The following is a 9,739-nucleotide window of genomic DNA, read 5'->3' as shown; positions in this document are numbered from 1 at the left end:
ATAGTTGTCTATAAAATTGATGAAATATTCGATACTACCTCTTGTCTGGATAGTCATAGGATCACACAAATCAGAATGAAACAATTCCAACATATCTTTGGCTCCATACCCCTTAGACTTAAAAGCTTCTTGGTTATTTTTCCTTCCAAGTAAGACTCGCAGGTTGGAAAGATTTCCACTACCAATGAACCCAAAAGTTCATCAGCTACCAATGAATCCTACTCAAGTTAATATAACCTAGCCTTAGATGCCAAAGATATAATTGGTTCATTTCCGAAGGTTGCTTTCTCTTAAAGTTAGAAGATGTGTTATAATTTCCATTTATTGCATCATGAGAGTTATTGGATTATAAATTGTCAACCAACATACCAGAATAGATAACTTCTCTATTTTTCTTGATAATAGCTTTGTTATCAAAATAGACACAATATCTATTCTATAATAGTTTAGAAACTGAAATCAGGTTCTTTCTAAACTTAGTACGTAAAGACAATTTCTAATAATCCATATTTTATTCCTGTTAAAGGATAAACATCTCCCACTGCAACAGTTGCCACTTTTACAGCAGTGGCCATGTGGACGGTGTTTTTATTTTCATTTAGTTGTCGGGTTTCCTGGAACCCTGCAATGAATTGTGAACATGATTAATGGCATCTGTATCTACACTCCAGGTTCTGGTAGATAACACCACTAAACATGTTTCAACTAATGAATACACCTATATTGTTCTTTAGTTCTAAAAAGACAGACTACCTTAATGTCCAAGTCCTATTTCCAATTTTTACAATCGGGACTACTAAGTCTTTTCTATAGTATAACAGCAAGGGAATTGACAAACATTTTAAATCCTAAGAATCACAAAAATATTTGGTCAAGATCAATTCCTTAAAATTCCCATGAATTTTGTATGCCACGATAGTGTGGACGTATACAAAATCAAAGAAGAGATTTTATCCATTAATTTTATTATCTCGTCAACTTTACTTTATGACGAATAAAATTAATAGTTGATCTTTCTTTGATCAAATATTTGGTCAAAACTTTTGAATTTAAAATAACATTGATTCCTCAAACAATATTATTTAAATTCTCCAACACCTCAAACACCGTGAATTTTGCATGCCACGATAGTGTGGACGTATACAAAATTAAACATTTGTAAGAGGAGGGGTTTACCCATTAATTATCTTGTCAATAAATCTTTATGACAAATAAAATTACCTCAAACACCGTGAATTTTGTATGCCACGATAGTGTGGACGTATACAAAATCAAACATTTGTAAGAGGGGTTTTTAATTTTTTTATCTTGTCAACTTATTTATTTGACAAATCAATAGTTGGTTTTCTTCGATCACACAAATAATAGTAGTGAATCCGATGGGGAGGATACTATTAGACGTGCCTAAGTGTATACCATTACTTGACACTAAGTCCATTAATAAGATTGTGTCCCTTTCGATGGGGAAGATCACACGCTCTTAATTAACTTCCTATAGTTATCCAAAATGGAAGTTTAAGCTAGTGATCCGCAAACAAGCTCATCCGATATGGAGGAAGGCACTCAGAGCCAACGCGCAAGCTTGTTGCATCACTTATAAACCAGTAATGGAGACCGTGGAATTTATTTAAAAATAAATCCCTCTCCCACTTAGTTATTTAAAGTGAGGAATTTTGACTATGCTAGCCTACTTAGCATGCATACTAATAAGCACACACAACACAGCATAAAAAGCAATAAATAGAAAAATTAATTTTCAACTATTATGGCTTTTATGTATTGTTGTCCTCCGTGTGTCGCTAACCCTAGCTGCTACCATCTTTGGCCACCGCCACAGGGTCTAGTTATCGCATCCATCTTGCTCCTTGTTCCGCTGTGCCTCTGATCCTCAAAAGGTTCCACGCCTTGCAAGATTCGATCCGCGACATAAATAGAATTTTACATTTTTCGATCCTATATTCCTCGAAGGAATGTACATGTAAACTAGATCGAACATAAAATAAAATTTACATCCATCGATCCTATATTCCATAAAAGGAATGTACATGTAACTAGATCAAAAAATAAAATCCTAATAAAACTAAATACAGCTCCTGCTGTTTTTTATAATACAATCATGCACACACAATAATATGCCCTTGACGTGTCCAAGGGTCCAATCACACACATAATAACTATAAGCCATAATAGTTGGATCCTGCATCCACAAAGTTTGCACATCCTACTATTAACCTGCCTCAATTATGTATGACATGTGCATAATTAAACTAATACCAAATACACAGAGGTAAAACCCTAGCTCTGATACCAATTGTTGGTTGCTACTCGAAAAACCTAATGGTTCCACTGTACAAAAATTTTGTACAAAGATCTGAACCTTTTCCTAGCTACCATGTGTTCTTTTAAATTAAACTTGGATCGCCTACGAAACTTAACACGTTTGATCCAAAGTTTAATCTATTTGTTCTTTTAGGTTTAGACTCGGATCTCCTGCGGAACTTAACACGTTCGATCCAAATCACCTAAGTTATTAATTTCATTAAATATTAGTTTCCAAAATTGGCTTCCAGTACTGACGTGGCGAGGCACATGACCTTCTTGGATATGGGAACAACCACCACCGACTAGACAAATCTTTTTAAGGAAAGTTAATATTTAATTTCCTTAAATAACTTTAGGTCAACCGAAAAGAACAATCAAATCACAAGGAAAAGAAAAAACAAAAAACACAACATTGAAAACAAATTCGAAAAACTAGAATCGCATGCCTCTTGTATTTGGTATTATTTCCAAAAATAACTAGTATGATGCGGAAAGGAAAAATACTAGTTATACCTTTTAGAAAGACCTCTTGATCTTCTACCATATTCCTCTTCTAACCTCGGACGTTGTGTGGGCAACGATCTTCCGAGATGAGAACCACCAAGCACCTTCTTCTTCCTTACAAGTTTCGGACATCAAAACTTCTCCTAGGATGAAGAGGTTCGGCCACCACCACCATGCTCCAAGGGATGCTAGAAACAAAACTTTCTTTCTCTCCTTCTTCTTCTTCTTCTCCAAACTTGATCCGGCCACCATATGAGTCTCCACAAGAAGGATGAGGTTCGGCCATCAAAGAGAAGAGAGGAGGAGAGGATGGCCGGCCACACCAAGGAAGAAAAAGAGGGAGAAAATAGAATAGAGTTATTCACAATGAAGCCTTCTCTACCCCCTCTTTTATAATCCTTGGTCTTGGCAAATAAGGAAAATTTAATAAAAAAAACTTCCTTAATTCTTTTTCCATTGAAAAGGAAAATTTATTTAATTAAAAATAATTTTTCTTTTCAATTTACAATGGCCGGCCACACCATAAAATTTCCAAGCAAATAAAATTTTAAACACAAATTAAAACTTCCTTATTTGCTTCCGAAAATTTATAAAACATTTCTCCAATAATTTTTCCCTTCATGATTGGTCAATAAAAAGGAAATTTTATAAATTAAAATCTTTCTTTTAACATGTGGATAAAAAGAAAGTTATCTCTAAAAATTAAAATCTCTTTTAATCTACAAATAAGGAAAGATATTAAATCTTTTGTAGAAACTAATAAAAGAGAATTTTTAATTTTAAAACTTTATTTTAAATAATAAACATGATTAATAGGAAAGTTTTTACCAAAATTAAAATCAACCTTTTAATCTACAAATAAGGAAAGAGATTTAGCTCTTCTCTTAATCTTTTGTAGAATCTTATAAAATGAAAGATTTAAATTTTTAAACTCTCTTTTAAATCATGTTATCCACATAAGAAAAAATTTTAAAATAAAAATTTCTTTTTATTTTAATAGGGCCGGCCACCTAAGCTTGAGTTCAAGCTAGGGCCGGCCACATGAATTCACCCATGAACCAAACCATGGCCGGCCCTAGCTTGGTCTCCAAGCTAGCTTGGCCGGCCCCTATAGGATGGGTAAGAAGGTGGGTATGTGGTGGGTATAAATCTCTATATACAAGAGACTACGATAGGGACCGAGAGGAGGAATTGGTTTTGGTCTCCCGATAAAATTAAGCATCCCGTGTTCGCCCCGAACACACAACTTAATTTTATCAATAATAATTCATTCCACTAGAGAACTATTATTGAACTACCGCACCATTCCCAAATTATATTTTGGGCTCCTTCTTATTATGAGTGTGTTAGTCTCCCTGTGTTTAAGATAACAAATGTCTACTAATTAAGTAAGTTACTGACAACTCACTTAATTAATATCTAGCTCCAAGAGTAGTACCACTCAACTTCATCGTCATGTCGGACTAAGTCCACCTGCAGGGTTTAACATGACAATCCTTATGAGCTCCTCTTGGGGACATTCTCAACCTAGATTACTAGGACACAGTTTCCTTCTATAATCAACAACACACACTATAAGTGATATCATTTCCCAACTTATCGGGCTTATTGATTTATCGAACTAAATCTCACCCATTGATAAATTAAAGAAATAAATATCAAATATATGTGCTTGTTATTATATTAGGATTAAGAGCACACACTTCCATAATAACTGAGGTCTTTGTTCCTTTATAAAGTCAGTATAAAAGAAACGACCTCTAATGGTCCTACTCAATACACTCTAAGTGTACTAGTGTAATTATATAGTTAAGATAAACTACTACCTAATTACACTACGACCTTCCAATGGTTTGTTCTTTTCCATCTTGGTAGTGAGCTACTGTTTATAATTTATAAGGAACTGGTAACATGATATTCTGTGTGTGACACCACACATCATGTTATCTATAATATAAATTAATTGAACAACTACATTTATCATAAATGTAGACATTTGACCAATGTGATTCTTATTTCTAGATAAATGTTTATACCAAAAGCTAGGATTTTAGTATACATTCTAACAAGGAATTGCATAACAAATTTTGCTCAGGCATATGGAGAATCATTGTTGGAAGCATGGGATAGATTCAAGAGTCTTCAAAGACAGTGCCCTCAACATGATTTTGAAAAATGGTTGATTCTGCACATATTCTATGGGGGAATTTCTTTCTCAGACAAGAGTTTATTGGATTCATCAGCTGGAGGTTCTTTAATGGACAAAAGTGTTGATGAAGCATATATGTTAATTGATCAAGTGACATTGAACCTCCAAGAATGGTCGAACATAAGTTGGATGAAATCTCCCTCAAACATTCAAGAAGTACAAGCCATATATGCTATAGAGCCTGTCGAACAAATTGTAACTCAACCATCTATGAGTTTTGAAAATCACAAGTCACAGAACGGGGAGTTCAAACATTTGGAGGCAAAGATTGAGAGCATGGTGTCAAAATGGTTCAAAGAAGACCATCCTCCTGCACAGACAAGATCTAGTGTAAATGATAATGATATTAAGTTGAGAAGTGGCAAGAATCATGAAGAACTTCTGAAGAAAGATTTGTTTAGAATTGAGGAGAAGAACAATGGAAGATCACAAGAACTCAGTTCCATTACTCCAGGAAGTTCACAAAGGCCACAAGTACCTTTTCCTCATCGATTGATCATACCAACACTAGATAAGCAAGTTGAACCTCCTCCAAAAGCTCAAAGGGAATTTGGGAAAAAGGAAGTTAAATCTTTCCCAGGACCTTCACTAAGGGTTCCTTTTCCACAAAGGTTAGTAGGGGTCAAGGAAAATAAAGACTTCGGCAAATCCTGTGACACTAATATGGTTGAGTGCAGATTTTTGAATGTATATTAAGATGAGGATTTTATTGATAATGCAGTGGTAAATAAGTTTTCAGATCTACCTCCAAATTTTATAGGGTGTTATAGTGACATTGAATTTTCAGATGATAAATGTGATGTTGTAGATCAACTTAAAACTGCAAGTGAAGTTATTGATCCTCTTATTATTGATTCTCCTATTGAGGATATAGATGTTGGTTTATTTTTTGATGTATGTGTTGATGATGATGATATGGAAGAATGTGTAGGGAGCTGTGTTGTGGAAGCAGCATCTCAAGGATCACCACCTTTGTCCACACAACCCTTAGAAGTTGTAAGAATTGATCATGTTGTGGAACAATGTGTAGGGACTTATGCAGAGCTAGCAGAGTCTCAAGAATCACCATCATTAATATCATCAACACCTGAGTCAGAGTTAGAACCATCTTTTGATTTAGAGGAAGTCACATCTACATGTTTAGAAATTTCAGGTATTTCTCAGCAAAGTAAGGTTAGTATTTCTTGTGATCTTTTGAAAAATTTTATAGAGGTACCTATTATTGACTTTGTTGGATGTGATTCAGTTTTTATTTCTTATTCTGCTTATCTTAATATGGCTATGGCTCTATCTTATCTAATATATTTGTGGGAGATTTGTATTTTCTTTGCATGTGCAGATTTAACTTGGGCTAATAATTGGAAGCTAAATCTGAACCGTCTTCGACCACCCGAAAGAACTTTAAAGAAGACGAAGATGGAGAGAGCGATACTTCACTTTTTAACTCCTATATTGAAAGCTCTCTCCATAATAAGAGCCCTTGGTAGGAGAGTATTGAAATATCTTACCCCTCCAAGAGCAAGATTTAGATGAATCTAATGAGGTGGTCGAGCTAATGACCTTAAACAAGCGTTTCTTGGGAGGTAACCCAAGTTCATTTTCCTTATTTTCTTTTATGTCTTTAGTTCTCTCTTTATAATAAACATGTATCCTCTACTTAATTTTTCTTGTGTATCTTATTGTTGTAGAATTCAAAGTTATGGAGGAATGTGAGTATTGGATGGAGGAGTATCTTTAAAAACATGAATGTCAACCATTTGGAGCTCATCACTTGGTAACTTCTCTTAAAATCTCCTCCACATTGTTATTAGTTTTCATTGGGACAATGAAAAGTTTAAGTCTGGGGGGATGCATTTGATTTTCTTTGTTTTTTTTTTATTTTTGCTTATGTCTTGCATTTTGTTTTGATTTTTTGTGGCATACATCGTGAGAACATCAAACTCCATTTTTATGTTTTCTTGTCCTAAAGCAAATTGTTAGCACGTTCTTTATCTTGATTCATAATATTGTAAATGATGATAGTATGTTTAGTGTACTTATTTTCTCTATCTTGAGTAGCATGAATTGAGCTAAGTATCAATTAGAAATAATTTTAGTTTTAGCTTGACCTTAAGGACCTTATTTTCACTACACTTTGACTTGATGCTTCAATGGTTGATATCATTGAAATAGTCATGATTCATCTTGTTTGTTTATTACTTGGTTTCCATGGTGATTTCTCAAACTTCATTTTGGTTACTAGATGAGGCTCAAATCATGTAAGCTCATTTGGAAAAATCAAAATATCCCAACATTTGTGCCAAAAGTACATTTGTAAATAAGTTTGGCACAATGCAAATACTTATGAAAAAAGATAGAAAAAAAAGTGAATAAGGGATATAAAAAATAGTTGTCGTGAGTGGAATCTAGCAAGTCACCCCTTTCAGACCGAGTTAGGTTATTGGGGAAATGACTGCTTAGCATCTCTTGAGATTGAGCACGCCTTTGAGACCTTGGGTTGATTGAGAAATAGGAACCAAGTGTGTGGCAAGTAAGTGCCTATCACTGGTTACTTGTCTATCACTGGAAACATTAGGAATTCAAACTTGATGACGACCTGACTAGGACATAGATTGAAACTTGAAGGGTGTTGAGTTATCACCCCTTTGAGATCAAGTTAGGTTACTGGGGAAATGCCTCCTTAGCTTCTCTTGAGATTGAGCATGCCTTTGAGACCTTAGGTTGATTGAGAAATATGAACCAATTGTGTGGCAAGTAAGTGCCTATCACTGGTTACTTGTCTATCACTGGAAATATTAGGAATTCAAACTTGATGACGACTTGACTAGGACAGAGATTGAAACTTGAAGGGTTTTGAGTTACTTATTTACACCATACACAAGAGACTTATGCTTAAGCCATACTAGGTTTATTTCTATGATTATGCTCATTAATGAAACTTGTGGATAAAGTTAGGAGAGTGCATTAAGGATTATGATGCATTGTTGAATATATGAATCATGATTATGACATTTTGCTTGAGGACAAGCAAAGGTTTAAGTCTGGGGGTGTGATGTGAGTAGATTGTATACACTTGTTAGCATGTTTTGACGCACATTCACATACTTTGTACCTGCTTTGTCTACGTATTTTTGTACTTCCATCTTTCCTTTTAGCATATTTACTCTTTTTGTTCGGAGATCTTCTTTTGTGTAATTTTTGTACACAGGAGTCAAATTCGGTGAAGATTTTTTGTTCAAGGCCAAATCTATAAGCAGAGCAAAGGAGGAAGGCATCATTCCTGAACCTCACACGACCCTGCCATGGGGGGTTGCCCTGGCCGTGTGAAGATTTCTAGCCATGTAGCTGAAACAGAGAAGGAAGTTGCCACGACCATGTGAACCTCACACGGCCGTGTCAAGATATGGAGTCAGCAGGAGCAGGTCGTGTGTAGTACACGGTCATATTAGCATTCCAGTGTTGAAGACTTACATGGTCGTGTAGATCTACACGACCGTGTAAGGTTTCTAGAGGAGAAAAATAAAATGGCCGTGTGTACCACACGGTCGTGTAAGGTTTCCAGAAGAGAAGAATGGCATGGCCGTGTAGATCTATAGGGCCATGCAAAGATAGCAGATGCTGGGTGTGCCACGGTCGTGTCTCACGCACGGTCATGTGAGTTGTGCAGAGAGGGAAGTGAGGCAGGCCGTGTGAACCTCACACGGATGTGCCTCGGGGTCGTGTGGTGCCCAAACCTCACCTCTATATAAACTTTCCTCATTAATATGAAAGGGGATCTTCTCCCTTTTGGGAGAAAGGAAGATTTGGGCGATTCCTTCCATTCTTGGGTGGATTTTTGGGCGATCTAAGGGAAGATCTTCACCGATTCGACTCTAAGATCGAAGGATTGGATCCGAAGACCATTCTTCTCCGTAGATAAGTTTTCTTTCTCTCCTTTCTTGGATTTGAGGGTTTAGAAATGCTTGTAATCCTTGTTTCTTTCGGATTCTTCCTTCGATTTATGGAGTAGATATCTTGTTCTAGGATGGCGGGATTATTTGTAAGGAAATCTTAATATAAAACTCTTGTGGATATGCCAATTTTCCATTTCTATGATTTTGTCCTATTTTGTATCTATTTGATCTTGTGTGGAATGTAAGGAAATCTTAATTGCCATGCTTGATTGAATGTTTGGATATCTTGTGGATCTTGTAGAGGTAATTCTTCATTCGATTTTCTGAGGGATCTTCGTGAAAGGAAAATGCTCGTGTAAGGACATTTGAGGGATTATCTTGAAGGGGAAATTAGGTATTTCAAGAGGGTAGGATAGATTTATGCATTAATCTTTATATCTTGATGGGTTGATGAGCGATGGATTCTTATATTGATTTTCCGAGGGACGCTCGTGATAGGCAAGCCCGTGTAAGGGCAACATAGATTCATTCTTAATTGATCAATCTAGGTATAGATTTCAGTCCTAGGTCGGTTCTCTATTGCAAAAGAGAACCGACAACCTTCTACAAATGATGGATAATTTAGAAAAAGGATTTGGTAGATTGTTTACATTGGAGAACCTTACAAAGAAACCAAAACTCCTAGAATAACCCTTATCTTTGCCTTTATTCTTGTTGCCTATTCTTTCATTCTTTTGTTTACTTTTCATAGTTACACCTAGACTTTGTTAATCCATTGATTTGTTGTCTAGCTAATTCGTTTTGAGATATT

General features: G+C 35.5%; 1 non-coding gene across 1 annotated transcript; it reads right to left on the bottom strand.

Moving 5' to 3' along the window:
- Nucleotides 1–4,885: 4,885 nt before the first annotated feature.
- Nucleotides 4,886–4,994, bottom strand: LOC121993942. The gene has a single exon (XR_006115506.1). It is a non-coding gene; the product is annotated as a small nucleolar RNA R71 (small nucleolar RNA).
- Nucleotides 4,995–9,739: the final 4,745 nt, after the last annotated feature.

This window comes from Zingiber officinale, chromosome 1B (genome assembly GCF_018446385.1).
Source record: "Zingiber officinale cultivar Zhangliang chromosome 1B, Zo_v1.1, whole genome shotgun sequence".
NCBI lineage: Eukaryota > Viridiplantae > Streptophyta > Magnoliopsida > Zingiberales > Zingiberaceae > Zingiber > Zingiber officinale.
Note: the sequence above shows the minus strand (reverse complement) of the source record. Positions and strands in the feature narration are given on the sequence as shown.